The following is an 18,920-nucleotide window of genomic DNA, read 5'->3' as shown; positions in this document are numbered from 1 at the left end:
ATATATATATATTGTGGGGGGGCTGTGGGTGTGTGTCTTTTGACTGATTTCAGGGCCACATGCATGTAGACAAGTTCTCCTCCCCTGAGGAAGATTCCCTGACCAGGAGGACTATGATTTACTGAAGATACAACAAATCCACGTAAAATCAGAAAGCCAACGACAAAAATGTACTCAGCGTGAACTCACTTCAAGAAGGAAGCAAGAGTGTGCATGTGGCTGTGTGTGTCCACATTTGCAGCAATGGTGTTTGATATAAGCCTGTGTGTACATCCACAGTGCCCTGTGTGTGGACATGTTCATGAAGGACGTGTGCAACCACGCCAGCCAACTCTGTGTACAGCCACAGTTCCCTGTCTGTGGGTGTGTTCATGAGGAAGGTGTGCGAGGATACCAGCCAACTCTTCTTAGTAGGTCCTCTGGAAAAATAGCATTAAGACCCGACAGTGACCTTTTGACCTTTATCCTCATTATTTGATTTGTATGGAACTCACATTGGCATATAAAATAATAAGAATATAATCTTGAGGCCATAGGAAAAACAACATCTTAGCAAGTACTGTTCTAACCTCTGATTCTTTAAAGGTGCTTCTCATTAAACAAGCATAAAAATTGAACCTGGAATCCCCAAACCTTAAAAACCCAGGCTCTGGCCAATTACTTGTTCAGCGGAAATAAAAACAACACAGTTCCCCCAGCTGCCTGCTTTTCTCCCCCAAGTGATTAGATATTTCAGCAGAGACTATTCTAGGTGGTTTAAATGCTTCACTTGCAAACTGCAGACAATTGTAAATGAGATCATAGTCACTTTCATACCAAGTCTGACCTATTCCAGGTCTCCTTCTATACTTGGGTATATTGATGGCAGAGTAAGAAAGAGTTTAAGCATCTCCTCAGGTAGGTTTTCATGACACTAATTTCGAGTGGAAAGCTGGACCATGGTCACATGGTTGGAGCACTGAAGAGGAAAGGTATTCAAAGGCATTGAGGGCTTCCAAGTTCAGTGTTCATTTAGGGCCTAATTTTTCCTGTGGAACTTGTATGGTCAAATGCCACGCTCTCTGTTGCTGTCTCTTGTTTCCAAAGTTTAGAACAAGACAAGGAGGGACAAGCATTTTTTGTTTTTTGTTTTTTCCTGGTCTTAACTAGGTGTTTGTTAACAGCACAATTATTATTTTTTTAGTTTCTAAAATTTTATTTTTAATTACATGTATGTGGGGGGGTGTATATGACTGAAATTGCCTCTAGAGATGAGAGAGGGCACAGATCCCCTGGAGCTCAAGTTATAGGCAGCTGTGAGTGCTAGGAACCAAACTCAGGTTTTCTTGAAGAGCACCAAGTGCTTTTAACCTCTGAGCCATCTCTCCAGTCCCATGACACAGTTCTTGTTCTTAAAGGAATCAATTTTTTTCTTTTGGCCTTTTTGAGACAGGGTGTCCCTGTAGCCCCAGCTGGCCTGGAACTCACTATCTAGACCAGGCTGACTTCCAACTCAGAGATCTGCCTGCCTCTGCCTCCCACGTGCTGGGATTAAAGGCGTGCACCACCATGTCAGGCTTTGAGTCAAATAATTTATTGTGAATGACCATAGCCTGGGAACACAGACCTAGGTTCCACAGAATAACATGTTCCCCTGAAGAAAGGTTTTAAAACCTTCTATGGTCACAGAACAGAAGAAAGTTATAAATTAATGTATGTACTGAATACCATGGTGGGGACCTCAGATAGGTGGGTTATACTCTGTCTAGGTTTAGACGCACTCCCAGGGGTTCTTAGCTTTTGAGTTGAGGGAAACTAGTGGTCTGGGAAGCTATCCCATTCCAATGTTTTATCTAATTACTAAAGTGTCAGGTCACATGCTGAGGTGGGTGATAAATGACTATTTCAGGGATTATACTAACCCAGGGTAATCTGGGGGTCTCAGTCCACAGCACCCTATTTCCTTGGTCTTTCTAACGAGTCATTCGGCGTATAGGCTCTTCAACAAAGGTGTGCTGATTTCAGGGATTTTTCGGTTTATGGTACTAGTGTAGAGAGCATGCAAAAAAATACGAGAACCAAGATTCCAGACATGGGTTCCAACCACCCACCACTTAATGAAAGTCGAGCTGCTCGAAGGTCCAGCAGAAGGTCCTCGAAGGTCAGCAAGAGCTGACTGTGTACTCAGTAACCGCACAGCACAATGAGGAGATGAGGTGCTTATTTCTTACCTTTCGCCAAGTGAGAGGGTGATTTTTCAGAGAGCCAGCTGGAGAACTGAGCCACATTTCTTACTAAAGTTTGAGAGACAGAAATGGAGGCTGGTGGTCTATGGAAGAAAGCTGTATTTATTTTTCTGTGTGGCAGTTAAGTCCATAAAAATGTAATTGATACTGAGGCCATAACACCAGAAGCAAAGCTCCCACCCTCAGAACAGCCATCTAAGGATTCAGAGGTTCACAGCGATGCACAGAGATTGCGATTGGGCAAGTATTTGAGTGGTTTCCTTAATCTGGCTGTGTGATGCTTTTGAGTTCATTACAATAAACTGATGTTTAAAACTAAAATAAAAAGCCGGGGAAACTAGTAGAGCAAAGACAGAACAACACTGCAAGCAGACCATGTCTCTGTGAAATGTGGAACTCGTGTATGCTCCCCTGGACAGGCCTTGACATGTCTGAGGGCAACTGTCCCAGGACTCTGATAGCAAAGACTCAACTCTCAGGGCCCATGGGACTTTTGATGTCCACAGAGAGGTGCAGTACTATAGGTCCAGCTGCTGAGACACATCACTGCTCTTGAAGAAACACAGTTGGAAAGCCCCCTTAGAGACTCTAGATGACTCTCCTAGGAGACAAAAGTTCAGGAACTTCCCCCACCCTCTGCTTAAGACCCAGAGCCAGACTCTTACTGTTCTTCTCTCCCGCAGTGTACGCAACCATCGAACAGTCTTGTGCAGGGTCCCGTGAGGAGGAAGAGGGCACAAGGAAGGAGACAGAATAGCCCACTCTGCAATCAGTGGCGAGAAAGCGAGGGATTAACGTGGTTGAGGGTTTGTATAGCACAGGAGGAACTTTGGTTTACCGAAATGACTTTTATACTAGCTGCAAAACCACAGAAATGGGTGTTAAAAACTTCATCCAAGATAGAAAAGGGAGTTTGAAGGTGCAGGGAGGAAAAGGAATAAAATTATTTTTTATTCACATTCTAAGTCCAGCCTATTCAAGCCATAGGCTCTGTATTAATGCCTTCAGTGAAGTTCCCAGTGCTGATTTAAATTTTCTGAAAACCAGTGAAGAAAACCTTAATTTCTTCAAGGCATTTTGAATACTTTCAGGAAGATGCCACTGTGCTCTTCTGCTGAACAATAGCCCCGTGTCTCTACAGTCTTCTCTTCTGCAGGGAAGAGTCATGGCTCAGAGAGGCTGCATGGGCAGAGGTGCAGGGGCTATTAAATCCATAATTCCTGCCACTCTGAATAGGAATTATGCATGAACATCAAAGGGAAAGCTAATTCGACTTCACATGCCATCATCTGCTATTAGGAGATTCAGGACTTTAATCATAAGCCTTGAAAAGAGGACATCGAGCCATCCAGAAAGAGGAGGCAGGTCTTGGACTCTTTAAAAACATTTCTTAGAAATGGTGTTTTTATTAGCAAACAATTTTTTTAATTTGACTGCAGGTATTTGTGGTCATATGTATTTCCTACAAAGCAAGTTGTGTGTGAAAGTATGTGTGTGTGTGAAGGGTGTAGACTCAAAGTTTGGGAATCACTATGTTTTTTGACCATTATGCTTTCTTTTTTTTAATTGTATAGCTAATATTCAATGCAAATGTTGAGGAGATGGCTTTACTGAGTAAGAGCAACTGAGTTCAGCTCCCCAGTACCCATGCTAAAGCTGGGCACAGCCACATGATTCTATAACCCTAGTGCTGGATGGGAGGGCGTGAGGTTGCAGGGGCTGGCTGGGCAGCCAGACCAGCCAGAGAATGGAAAGTTTCAGAATCAGTGAGAGACCTTGCCTCAAGAGACTAAGGCAGAGGGTGATAGAGCAGGACCCCAGATGAATTTGTTGGACCACTGCACAGGCACACCTTCACACATGTGCATGTACATTGCATACACATATATCCCAGACTATAGCACACACACACACATACACATACAAAATACATTTAATGCTAGACCTGTTTTAAAAGTGCAGTTTGACAGAATGATATAGACTGCGTTCTATTACCACTTCAAGACCATGATGCATTCCATCTCCCCAGGAACCTCTTCATCCCTACTGTGTGCCATCTCTACTGCCCCTCTGTCTATTGCCGTATGAAACCCCTCTGCTTTCTGCCATCATAGATACTTTTGCATTTGGGGAATTGTACAGAAATTTAATAATAGCAAATTACTGCTTTCTGTCTTCTTTCCTAGAACAGTGGTCAGAGCTCCTTGTTGAAAATGTTTCTTCTAGTTTGCTGTGACAGGCAGTGACTAAAGCAGCGTGGGGAGGAAAGGGTTTATTTTCCCTAGTACTTTCAGATAATGGTCCATCACTGAGGGGCTTCAAGGCAGGAACCTGGAGGCAGGAATCTCAGAGAAGCCCTGCTTACTGACTTGTTCCCTGGCTCACACCCAGCTAGTTTTGTTATACAGCCCAGGCCCATCTGCCTAGGGATGGCACCGCCCACAGCGCACTGGACTCTCTCGCATTAATCAGCAGTCAAGGACATGCCTCACAGACATGGACACAGGCCAGTCTGATCTAAGCAATTCTCCAATTAAGGTTCCCTATTCCCAGGTAACTCTAAGTGTTATCAAGCTGACAATAAAACTAACCAGCAGACAGTTATTAATAGTCTTTATTTGTTATGTATACTAAGTAACACTCTATTGTGTAGATTGCCACAATGTGTTTACCATACTGTTAACAGCCATTTGTGCTATATCTACTTCCTAGCTCCTCCACATTGTCTGTGAATATTTGTATATAAGCCTGTCTATAAACATATGCATTCCTCTCTTGAGTAAATACAATGGAATGGAATAGTTAGACCATACGGCAAGTGTGCTTATCTGTGTTTTCAAGAAATTACCAAATTACACTTCTGAAGTGATTATGATCTTTGAAATTCCAAACATCAAGCTATTGGCATTGTAATTCCTTCAAATAATTGCAATCACTCGGTTTCTCCCGTCATGTAAATTTAAGCCATTTTGGTAGGTTGCAGTCATATTTCATGGGGCTTTAATTTGCATTTTGCTAGTGACTAATATTTCTGAACGTTTTTGTTGTGTGGATTTCCCACCTGTACATCTTCTTTGGTGAAGTCTGTTCAAGTCTTTTTATCAGCTTTTATCGCGTTATCGTTTCCTGATTATTGAGTGTCCAGCGTTCTTTATATATTCTCGACACAAGCATTTTAATAGATACGTACATCGAAAATCTTTTATTCTAGTCTTTTTGTTCTCTTTAGATTTTTTTTGAAGAGAAGTTTTAATTTTGATGGCATCAGCTTATCATTTTTCTTTCTCATATAAACCATTTTTCCCTGACATTCTCATTACTTCAGGGTCACTTGTCTGTCATTAACAGTGCTTTTCACTGACTATGTTTTGTGAGATATGATTTTAAAGATTGCATCTGTCTCCTTGTTTGGGTTGCTTCAAGAGAGTAAACCATCTCTGTTATTATTTTGATTAGAAGCTTGTGTGTAACTTTGAATCTGTTTCATCTATAATACTTACAGATCTAAGGACCTGACATAGTAATCCACATATTTAGATTCCATTAAAACCATCTGGCCCCTCAATGTCACACCTTTGCAAAAGGATGGGATGAAAAAGTGGGGGCTTCTGTGTGGTTTCATAACCTCTACCCAGAAGACCTTTCTGATTCCACAGATAGACGGTAATGGTAATGACAACATGGAGCTCAGCCTCCCTATGTGGTTATGTAACCTTTACCCAGAAGAACTTTCTGATTCCACAGATAGACAGTAATGGTAATGACAACATGGAGCTCAGCCTCCCTATGTGGTTACATAACCTTTACCCAGAAGACCTTTCTGATTCTACAGATAGACGGTAATGGTAATGACAATATGGAGCTCAGCCTCCCTATGTGGTTACATAACCTTTACCCAGAAGAACTTTCTGATTCCACAGATAGACAGTAATGGTAATGACAACATGGAGCTCAGCCTCCCTATGTGGTTACGTAACCTTTACCCAGAAGAACTTTCTGATTCCACAGACAGACAGTAATGGTAATGACAACATGGAGCTCAGCCTCCCTATGTAGTTACGTAACCTTTACCCAGAAGAACTTTCTGATTCCACAGATATGTGGTTACGTAACCTTTACCCAGAAGAACTTTCTGATTCCACAGATAGACAGTAATGGTAATGACAACATGGAGCTCAGCCTCCCTATGTGGTTACGTAACCTTTACCCAGAAGAACTTTCTGATTCCACAGACAGACAGTAATGGTAATGACAACATGGAGCTCAGCCTCTCTATGCACCCAAACTTGGCCCTGTCTCTAGGTCATAAATGGAGCCAGAAAAGAATGTTATGGTTAGTTTTAATGTCAACTTTCAATGTCAAATTAGAATCATCCAGTAGGGAGTCTCAACAGAAGAATGTTCTGATTGTCTTAACTGGTGTGAGAGAAACCACCCCAAATTTGGACGGCACCTTCTGATAGAAGCACAGATAAAAATGTGCAGAAGTGTGTGGCTGAACGACTATTCACCTTACGATCCTTGGCTTTCCGTCTTGCTACTGATGATGATTTCTTCCCAGATGTCAGAACAAGCATTTCCTGGCTTCCATCATTGACTAAGACCAGTGGCTCTCTGGGAACACTCCAGGGTTTTGGCCCAAGATTCGGACTGCTGAGGCAGACAGCCCTATGGACGGAACAGCTAGCTGTTAGAGTCCTTGGCCTCTCCAGTGTGAGACAGCCACTGGGGGATGACTCTAAGTGCTGAGTCATGCAGCTTCAAGGACTAAGTGACTACTGGGTGCTCAACTTCTCAGATATGAGATAACTGTTCATTTTATTTCAATGTAAGCTGATTTAACACATTTTTACACACACATGTTCAGTCTATCGATTCTATTTCTGTAGAGAACACTGACAAATGCATCACTATTTACTATTAAATGGAAAAATGCACATCTGATTGAAATAATGTAATATTAGTATATTTATTCACAAAGAACAGCATAGTGGACATTTTCAGTACCTATAAACCTAGGTATTTTAACATAAATTATTCAGTTATAATAGTATAGGTTCTGCAAGGACGCTATGGTCAATTCATTTAAATGCACATTCATTAGCCTGATGATGGTGGTGGACTACTCAGGAAGGTAGAGCTATGATTCCCACCTCAGAGGGGCAGTGTGTCCACCCATCAGTAGGACTTGGACGCTTGCAGTCTTTGTTGCCCCCAGAGTTTGGGGTGCCTAAAGTACAACTCTTCCCAGTGAGAAAATATTTTCTGCTCAAGTTGCCCTTGGTCAGTGTTTTATCATAGCAACAGAAAGCGAGCCAGAGCACTGGGCCATGTCTCTTCCCTGTTCCACTAAATTTCAGGATAAACTGTCCACTGAGGGCAAAGGTACTGTGAAAATTAAAACTAATTCTCAGTGCAGCAATATGGGATGTCCTGCTGTGAGCCAATAGTGTTAAGCAAATAACCTTATTAAGTGTCCAGCTCAGAGCGCCTCACACGAAGGTTTCATTCGCACAGTAACTTTGGGTCTGCCTACTTTTATGTCAACTTAAATTACTCTCCTCAATAAACCACGATCATGTTTAGAGACTTGTTTTTTTAAAGTACCCAATGAATAGAACTGTTGCCTATAGTAGGTCCTCAACACAAATTTAAAGACACGTTTTTTAAAGACTTTCTTAGTTTTTAGAACTCTTTATTTTTATTTTTATGTGTATGAGTGACATGTCTACATGTGTGTAAGAGCAAATGTGTCCTGCAGAGTCTGAGAAGACAGCATCAGCTCCCGTGGAACTGCAGTTACTGATGGAAGTTAGCTACTATGTGGGTACTAGGATTTGAACCCGGGTATTCGTCAAGAACAGCCAGTGTTCATAACCTCTGAGCTCTTAACCTCTTAAAATTTCCTAACTTTTGGAGTCTCATTCAGGCATACAATGAAATATGATCACATCTGCTCTCATGTTCCCCTCTGACTTTCCCCATGTCCCCCCAACATGCCTTCTTCCCAATCTCATGTCTATTTTTATAACCCACTAAGTTTAGTTATATGTGCTCCTATGTGCATGGTGTGGGGTCATCCACTGGAACATGGAAACTTAACAGTGGTCACATCCTCCAAAAAAGAATGATATGGGCCTGGAGAGATGGCTCAGCGGTTAAGAGCACTGACTGCTCTTGCAGAGGACCCAGGTTCGATTCCCAGCACCCACATGGCAGCGACGAACTGTCCTTAACTCCAGTTCCAGGGAAATCCGAAGCCCTCTTCTGACCTCCAAGGCATTGCATGACACAGGTGCACTCACATACATGCAGGTAACACATCATGTACATAAAACAAAAATAATATATATATATATATATAAATGATGTTTCCCTCAACCAGTAACTATCCACTGCCAATAGCTACAGTAAGGGGTGGGGTCTGGAGATAATTACCCCATCTATGCTGAGATTTGGGCTGGCTTGATCTTGTGCAGGTAATGGGCATACTTTTTAATTGATTTGGTTGGAAGGGAAGGAAATTTCAATATGTTCCACACAGGTAAGATACAGGATAATGACCAGCTTCCATTTCTGGATGGTGCCTGACACCTGACCCTTTTGCTACACAAACAAGATGGCAGGTGAGGAATCCAAGCACAAATGATGATAATTTAAAAATAAACACTGAGGTTGGAGAGATGGCTCTGTGGTTAAGAACACTGGCTGCTCTTGCAGAAGAACTGGGTTTGATTCCCAGCACCCATATAGCAGCTAACAACAGTTCATAACTCCAGTTCCAGGGGATCCGATGCCCTCTTCTGACCTCCAAGGGTATTACACAACAGGGTACAGCTACAGACATGCAGGTGATACACTCATACACATAAAATAAAAATAAGAAATAAAATTAGTAAAATAAAAATAAATACTAAACAGTTAAAATTTTAAATTATGTCTAAGAAATAAGGGGATTTTTAAAGTAATATGATATCCAAAAGGATAAATTAAAAGGTAAATTTTAGCCGGGCGTGGTGGGGCACACTTTTAATCCCAGGACTCGGGAGGCAGAGGCAGGCAGATCTCTGTGAGTTCAAGGCCAGCCCGGTCTACATATTGAGTTCCAGGACAGCTGGGGCTACAGGGAGACCCTGTCTCAAAAAGACAGAAAAAAAAAAAAAAGGTAAACTTTGCAGTTATCGAAGGATGAATGAAACCCCACGTAATTTCAGCAGCAGAAAGAGGTAAGCAACTTGGAATGCTGCGATGAGCTCCTGGGCCCCAAACATTATTGTTGCGTTTCATGTCAACACTCTAACATGATGCACAGCAGACATGAAGCATAAAATACCAATAGAGCCTTAGCAGAAAAAGCGTTTGAAGGAAGCAAATCTCAAGGCAGAAATTGTTTACACAGCTCCAGACACAAGATGCTCCTCTGCTGTGGCAGCCTAGGTCACGTTCAGCATGGATAAGTGACCAAAGTGTTCCCAGCGCTATTTTTATTTTCATTGGAGGGGACTGTTATCCTCCCTCTGAGTCGTTGGAGTCTATGAAAATGAGCTGGCAATAGACAGATCCACAGGAGAAAAGGGGAAGTTCACCATGTACATGCACAAGGGCTTTGCCCAGTCACCCAATTCAACCTAGAGGCTTCATGGAGGGGAGGGATGGAGGATATGGCTGACTTAGAGAATGTTTTCTGGAAAGATGAACGGCTCAGACGACAGCTTCTGACAAAGGTTCACCTGGTGTAGCTTTCCTTCTATGGTGGGAGTGAAAGATATGAAAATATTGATTTTTAATTTTTAATCTTTTAAATTTTGAGAATTTCATACATGAGCATTGTCATTGCATTATTTAATTTGTTTACTGTGTATGTGTGTGTATGTGTGTTGTGTATGTATGTGTGTGTATTTGTGTGTGTATGTGTGTGTTGTGTGTGTGTGTATTATGTGTGTATGTGTGTGTATTTAATGTGTATGTGTATATTTGTGTGTGTATGTGTGTGTTGTGTGTGTATGTGTGTTGTGTGTGTATGTGTGGTGTATGTGTATGTGTGTGTTGTGTTGTGTTGTGTGTGTTGTGTTGTGTGTGTTGTGTGTGTGTGTATTTATATGTTGTGTGTGTTGCACATGTGTCACAGCAGGTGTATGGCGGTCAGAGGACAATTTGAGGATTCAGTTGTCTCCTTCCATCACGTGGCTCTAGGAGCTCAGACTCAGGCCTTTAGGCTTGGTGGCAAGACGTGACCTGCTCAACAACCTCGTGAAATCTTTAGTTGATGAAATAACAGGGAAGAGATGGAAGAAAATTACACTCCTTTTTGTGGATCTGGCTTTTAGGCCTATAAAGGAATTTTTAAAAAAAGCATTGTATTAGCTGTCAGTGAGGAAAAAGTACCCGCAAAAGCAACTTAAGGGAAGAACGGTTTATTTTGGCTCACAGTTTAAGGGTATGGCCCAGCACAGTGGCAGGAGCGTGAGGCAGCTGGTCGATGTCCCTAGTCAGGAAGCAGAGAGATGAACACCAGTGCTCAGCTCACGTTCTCCTTTGCATTCAGTCCTGGACCCCAAATGTGATGGTGATGCACTGATTTAGAGTAGCTCTTCCCCCTCAGTTAACCTAGGTAATTCCTTATAGACAGACCCAGAAGTGCATTCTAAGTCCCATCAAGATTAACCATTACAAGCCTCTTCCTCCTCATCTGATTCCCAAGGACTTTCTAAAATCATCAATGTAGCAGGATCCCACTAGCAGCCACTGCTTTCCTTCATCACCCAGGGGACATTTGGCACTTCCTTTTAGAGGGTATGCCAGTCTGTTTTGAGTTTTGCACTGTGAAAACCCATCACTCATCAACAAGCAAATGCTTTGTGAACTTTGTAAACTAGAGGAAAAAGCAAGTCTCCAATGTTTTATGAAAAAAGGTTCTAGGGATTCTTGGAAGGAAAGGAAATTCTGATTTCTGGCATCTGTCTAGTCAGCACTGACACTGCTTAGAGGGGAAGCAGGCCAAAGCTGGAGCCACATCTGGCAGCTGCTCAGAAGCCTGTGTTGCTAAACCAGCGATAAAATGAAAAACTAAAACCTTTGCAAAGGACCCGAGTAGGAAAAAATACATTAAGTAGCAGTAAACTCCAATTAAGTTCCGCGGGCTTCTGAACTGAATCAGCTCTTTAGAGATACAGAATTATGTAGGTCAAGGAGCCAATTTAACATAAAAAATAAGTCTTTCCATCCAGCCTTAGCGGATGTGTTTGGCCATCAGTGATCCCTCCTCCCTCCTTCAGCCTCTTTCAACACAAGGCAGCTTAGTCCTGGCCTTGTGAGCAGTGTGTTTTGGGGGTGGAGAAGGGGAGGGTGGTGCTGTGCTGGGGGTTGAGGTTTATCCTAAAGCTGTGAGAAGCTGTTAGGGGCCCTGCTGGAGTGTGATTCAATCCAACTGTCTCTACAGCATCTCTCAAATGGCCAGAGTCCTGTTTTGCATGTGTAAAAAGAGATTAGCACAGGAAAGTCCCATCCTTGCAGGAGCTTAGTTCATGTCAAAAGCCTAGAACATTGTCTGATAGTAACCTTCACCCAGAGCTTACCACAGTTTTAAATGTGGAGACATCTGCATCGTCACATCTCTAATGAGCCCACCATACAGACTGCAGTTCTTTGAAGGAGGGGCAGGACAGACTTAGCTGATCTCCAAATCCAAACGTAGATTGGAAGGAAGGAGTCCAGCAAGTGCTGTTATCAGCGACTCGGCGTACAGAGGCACATGAGTGAAGGCTGCTCATGCCACAGGGAAACTCGCCCTCACCGCCACATCCCACATGCTAATTTGGGGTACATGTGAATATTTGGTTAATGCCTGGGTCCTGCCCATGACTGTACATTGTCCACAAGAGCCACCAGTGTCTTCCCGGCTTCTAGTGATATCTCATGCCCTGATAATGCAAATTGTCAATTTGAAAGACTCTAGAGTCACCTGAGAGATGGGCCTCTGGGGGACTGCCTTGATTATGTTAACTGACAGAGGAAGACCCCACTTATTTGTGGGTAGGATCCTTCCTGCAACAGGAGATCCTGGACTGTATAAAAGGGAGAAGAATGTGGGCCGAGCAGCAGCATGACCATCATTCTCTGTGGATATGATGCCACCAGCTGCCTCCACCTCCTGCTACCTGGACTTTCCCAACCTGATAGACTGGACCCTTGAACTGTGGACCAGAATAAACTCTGTTATGCTGTTTTTGTCAGAGTATTTCGTCACAGCAATGGGATAAGACACTAAGACAGATGCCCAGTGCTTCCTCAGAAGCATTTGTAGACTGAATCCCAGGGTGACCCCAGAGGACGCCTTTAGATTCTTTTCAGTTGGTATTGAGTGACTTTTGATATAAACCCACACCCACCCCTCCTTCACGTGTAAGAGTCCTGCTGAGTTCCCATCACAGGAACTAGCCACATAAACATGGAGGCAGCAGTTCCCAAGGGCCATGTAAGTAATGTGCTCAATTTCACTTCCAGGAAGAGGTTTGCATTGAATTTTAATCTTATTTAATTTTGGAGAAAACAGTTGACCAATTTAGAGACTTAAAAATATTATTCCCTTTAAATCAAAGTTTTGGGAAATTCCAAAAGGCCCTTTCTTCTCTGGCATGAAGCAAACTAACCAGGCTACCAGTCTGGGGCTAAATGGTATAAATTATTCAGAGCTGCGGGAGGAACAGCTGCTTTTCCTCTGGGTCCTGAGTTTTGGAAAGTGGAGAGTTGTAGGGTGCAGTGACAGCACCAGGGGGAGGAAAGATAGATGATTGCCCTAAATCTCATAAGCTTTGACATCTGAGGCACTGAGCTTAATTTGGTGGTAGAGTTCACATTGCTTGCCTTAGGTAACAAGGGCAAATAGGAAGACACTTATGAATCCTGCTTGGACTTTAATACAGAGGGAGAGGGTATGAATGGAGGAAGGGGAGGGGGGAGAAGGAAAGGCAAGAGATCAGAAGACCTCTTGGAAAGATGGCTCAGAGGATAAGAGTGCTTGTTGCTCTTGGGGAGGACCTGGGTTTAGTTCCCATGACCCACATGACAGCTCACAACCATCTGTAACTCCATTTCAAAGGATCTGATTTCTTCGTCTGGCATCCACTGGCATCAGGTGTGAGAATGGTGTACATGCATACATGCACATACATACATATACATACATGCAGGGGAACAGTCATACTCATGACAATAAATCTCTCAAGTGAGACACAGTGGGGGCTGCAGGGACTGGCAGGAATCTATCTTAGACCTAGCATTCAAGTAAGATTTCTTGCCTCCCCAATCACTATCAACCATTATTTCTAATTGTTTTATGCAGAGTCAATTTGTAGGCATTTGGGGTATCCCTGGGTCTAAAAGGAAGGTGCTATGGGTGTGTGGAAAACGTGAACATTGTGGTAATGAATGTAAATACTGAGATGATAAAGCCCTGGAATTTTAGACTTGGGAACCACATTAGTGGTCCACCATATGGTCTTGGGTTGTAGAATTTGAGACATATCCAATTTTCTTCTTGATTAAAATGACTTTTAGATGATAGATATCTTGAGATGTAGGGAGCAATCTGGAACATATACACTCTGATTTAAATCACCCTGAAGACTTTCTTCCCACATCAGCTGCTTTCTAATGTTGGCAATCAAGAGCAGATGAATGGAACCAGAGGTGGGAAGAGAGGAAAAGAGCCCAGATTGAAACATGGCACCTTGTGACTAAGGAAAGTCGTGTCCTCCATGTCCTGGTAGAAGCAGTGCCACCTAAGACTTAAAAGCTCAGTGAAGCCTACTTAGCCCTTCATTAAAATGTGGAATAAGTCTGGGAAGGTGGCTCAGGGGTAAAGTGTGAGGACCTGAGTTCAAATCCCGAAAACTAATATAAAGACTTACCAGATGCAGGAGCACAAGTCTGTGATCTGAACATTTCTACAGTGAGATAGGAGGTGGAGACAGGAGAACCCCCAGGAGCTCAAGGGTCAGCACAAGAAGACCCTGCCTCAAACAAGGTGGAAGGGGAGAACCAGCACCAGAGGCCACACATTCTCATTCTCTCTCTCCTCTCTCTCTCTCTCTCTCTCTCTCTCTCTCTCTCTCTCTCCCACAAAGATTATTTTCAAGTGGAATAAGAAATGAAGTACAGAGATGAGATCTTTTATGTTGATTGAAGAGACATTGAAAAACAAAACCAAAAGTTACCGTGGCCGTCTACTTGACAATCTGTGAACACACAAGTGCACACATGTTAACACATACTTGTATGCGCAGAAAGACTAGTTCATTTCTCATCTTAGAGCAGCAACTCTAAGAATGAGTTTCCTCCCCAAGGATATTTGACAATGTCTGACCACAGTGTGGGTTGTCACAGACTGATGGGAAGAGGTATGACTGATATCTATCAGGGAGAAGGCAAGGGTGCCATTAAATACAGGACACTGCACAGAACAGCCTCTCCCTGCGCCCAACAGAGAATTTTTCTAGACCTAATATCAATCTACAGAAACTGAGAGATAACCAAGGAAGAGGAGGACTAGAAGAATTCTGTACCTCGCAACCTGGTGGCACAGGCAACTTCAGGTGACTGAGAGGCTAAGAGAAGAAGGTCTCAAGTTCAAGCCTTGCCTAGACAACAGGGCAAATTCAAGGCCAACCCGGGCAACTTAGTAAGACCGTGTCTCAAAAAAATGAAATATGGGCTGGGGATACAGCTCAGTGGTAGAGCATTTGCCAGTTATATATGAGGCCCTAGACTGAACCCCTAGTATTCATGAATGTGTGTACATATTCACATATGCACGTGTGTACATATTCATGCATGTGTGTGTATGTATAAATGAATAAATTATTTATCATCCTAAAAGCATCAGAAGTTGCCATGATTGTGCCAGGCACTGTGTGGACTTATTTATGTTTTATGGCTAATTCTCAGAACATTTCCAAAAGGTCATTTATGTTTTATGGCTAATTCTCAATATTTGCTTAAGGAGAAAGAGAACCTTACAGAGATGAATGTTCCATGACTCTGAAGGAGAGACTTGGAACAGCTAGTCGGGTCTCTTCTCAAATAGCTGGTCAGGAATTTTTCTTAAGGAAGATATCATCTTTTGCAATGAAACCTAGTTTTATAAAAGCAGTGAATTTGATGAAATGTCTGAGGCAAATGTGTTGGGTGGTGTACTATAAGAACATTAAACAGAATTTGACTTGAACTATACAAGAAAAAATAATTTTCCTCTTTATGAAAATGCATTGAGTTGGGTTGAGGCAGGATCAAGAGTTCAGGGAAAACCTGGGTTACAAAGAGAGACCCTGGAAGAGGGAAAAAAGATAGAAAAAAATAGAAAAGATGAAGAAAATACAATAAAATGGGTTTCTTGGTACCTCTAGCACAGAGGAAACAACAGTACATGTAGAACCTAATTTCAAATCCAAAGTCCAATTATGAAGTAGGAGGCAGGACCTTCTCCGTGACTTCCAACTGTGGACCTTTCTCAGCCATAACAAAAGTTAGTGTCTAAGGCAGAAAACCACAAGATTTCTGAGTCCTCTGTCCCCCCCGCTCCCCATAAAAGGTATGAAGATCCATATTTTTCACATTAATCCTAGTAAAACGGGGATGTTGCATGTTTTCCTGAGGGCTTGGATAAAAGTTGAACTGTGTCTGAGAAATGTAAAAGCAAAGCGTTTGTGGGGAATGGTCACATGGCCTGAGCAAAAGGCTCCTGAGAAAGGGGCCATTGGTCCCTGGTTCTGGCACATCCAAAGATACATGGATTTTCCAAGGTCAATAGAGCACCATGCTAGAGGGGAGATGGGCAGGGGACACCTTACTTCCTAATTATGTGTAGAGACTTATCATCAAGAGGAAGGTTGGGCATCCAGAGGCTGGTGAAGCCAGACTGCTCCACAGCTATTCCTCCTGCTCTGTCATTCCTTCCCCACCTTCTGAGATGGTCCCTGAACCTGGAGTGGATGATGCAGGTGCCTCATTTTTGACTGGGCATTCAATAGTAACTTACTCTCTGTATTTTGACCAGTTATGAATCTGTGTGGGCACCATTGACCACTGAACAAAGAAGCCTCTGTATTGCTGGTGAGTTTCCTCAACTTGAAACAAACTAGAGCCACCAGGAAGTGGGAACTCCAAAGGCAGAATTCCCTCCATCAAACTGGCCCATGGCCATGTCCCTGAGGCAGTCCCTTGATTGTTGTGTGATATGGGAGTGCCCAGCACCCTGTGGGCAGGACCACTCCCGGGCAGGACATGGGTTTGGATTGTCTAAGAAAGCAGGCTGAGCACAGGCCTCTCAGAGGGAGCACGGTACACAGCATCCCTCCATGACCTCTGCCTCCGTGTTCCTGCCCTGAGTTCTCGCTCTGATTTCCTTTAATGATGGTTACCTGGGAATTTTAAGCTGAAATGAACCCTTTCCTCTCCAAGTTGCTTTTCGACAGTGATTTATCGTTGACAGTAGAAAGCAAACCAGAGGATTTTCTGACCAAAGTGAAGGAGCAGTATTGTTCAGTGGGCATAGGAATGGCTATTTAGAAGGCAAACCAGCTCCTTACGAAGATGAGAGGGAGATCTTCCCTCCTTCTTCCTGTGTTCTTCATCCTCACTGCAAGATGTTACAGAAGGTTGGGGCAAAGATGCACAAGGCAGGCACCGGATAGAGAGACGCGGCATGTGCGATTGAATCTGCACCTAGGAGATCCCACCGAGCCCGGCAGCGCCCGGCCTGCTGCAAAGCCAACACCGGCAATACGGGAAATGCCCTAACGCTTGGAAACATCTGTGGGCTTCTTATGATACTCGGCACCTCTATATATTCATTCAGCACATTAGTTGTTGAACTAGGACTATTGCTGTGACTCAGGTGACAGAGAAAATTCTAGAATTTAAAATGATCAGCTCGTGAGTAGAAACATCGTAAGACTTTCAGGAGACTTCAACCCACTGAGATTTCGGAGCCCCACAGGGCTGGATAGAACACTGGGCGGGTGGATAACACACTCTCGCTGGCTAGTTTCTCACAGTACACCCTGCTATTTTAACAGGCAGCTCCATCTCTCTAAAAGGAAAGGAGGGGAAGGAGGAGGCAAGTGCAGGAAAAACCTGACTTTTGATCAAGAATCCTGGAAGCTGCTGAGGGTATCTATAACCACTCACGCTGTGTATTAGTCTCAAATGGTGGGTGCCAGTTTGATGGGCAGTCCCTCTGTCTCACACCGGCACTCACACTACCCACCCATTCTGCTACTTGCTCCATTCATGGATGTAGAAATTTTTTGCCATGTGCTCTGGTGGCTGGTGCTGAGGCTACAGTGAGGAGAACAACTTCATGAAATTGCATGTTACAGAGAGCCTGAAAACTTTCCATTTTATTTTATATTGACTTATGTCATTATTGTGTGGGAAAGTGAACTATATGTGTTCCACAAGGGAGAAAGATTGCCAACCAACTACAAATTTGGACTGTGCACGTGAATAAGAAAATGGTCCATCAGGACTGAGGAGAGGCTCAGTGGATGAGAGCACTTTGCTGTCCAAGCATGAGACCCTGACTTTAAATACCAGTTCCCTTATAAAAGCTGCCTATAACCCCAGATCTGGGTCAGCAGGAGTAGTAGAAACAGGACCATCACTGGGTCTTGCCAGCCAGTCAGCCTTCCAGAAAAATCACAAACTCCAGCTTCAGTGAGAGAGCTTGTCTCAAATAAGGCAGAGAGGGACGCAGTGGCTTGCTCTGGCTTCCACATGCATGCACCCGGGTGCACACACATGCATGCAACACACATATAGTGTAAGAAAGTGGTTCATTATATGAGACGAAAGAAAGGTCCTGGAGCTAGAGATGAAGGGAGACCTGGAGGCCAGTCTGATGAGTCTCTGGAGAGAACTCAGAGGAAGCAAGGCTCTCCTTCCATCTGAGATACCACCCAAACAATGGTGGTCCAGTCCAATGGAGCCAAACCTTTGTTAACATCCGCATTCACTAAATCCAGTGAACACTGATTGACTACCAGATAACAGTTCATTATTCTACTGAGAAGGAAATATGGGTCTCAAGGAGTTTCAAATCTGAGGAAGAAAAAAAAAGCCACAGCAACTGACTAACCAAACATAGTTTAATAATTAAAAGCCAGGTATGGTGGATGTTTTTAATTCCAGCACTGGGGAGGCAGAGGAGGGCAGATCTCTGTGAGATCAAGGCCAGTCTGGTTTACATACCAAGTACCAGACCAGCTGGGGCAACCAGCTGTCTCAACAAAACAAAAACTGTCCTTTTTCAGTCAGATGTTAAGGCACATACCTTTAATCCCAGAACTTGGGAGTCAGAGGCTGGTGGATCTCTGTGAGATTGAGGCCAGCCTCATCTACATAGGGAGTTACAGGCCAGTGGGAACTAAAGGAACAACCTGTCTCAAAAAATTGTTTTTGTTCTAATAAAGTTTTACTCAGGTATAATTGATAAATAAAACAACTACAGATTTTAAAAAATTTATTTATTTATTTATTTTTAAATTTTTATGTGTAGGAGTGTATTGCCTGCATGTTTGTAAGTGCACCCATATCCTAATGATGCCTGCAGAGGTCCAGAAGAGGGTGTCAGATTCCCCTGGAACTGGAGTTAAGGATGATTGTTAGCCTACATGTGGGTACTGGGAACCAAACCCA

The sequence above is a fragment of the Nannospalax galili genome, unplaced genomic scaffold (assembly GCF_000622305.1).
Source record: "Nannospalax galili isolate Female #2095 unplaced genomic scaffold, S.galili_v1.0 scaffold596, whole genome shotgun sequence".
Lineage (NCBI taxonomy): Eukaryota > Metazoa > Chordata > Mammalia > Rodentia > Spalacidae > Nannospalax > Nannospalax galili.
This window is presented reverse-complemented; position numbering follows the sequence as displayed.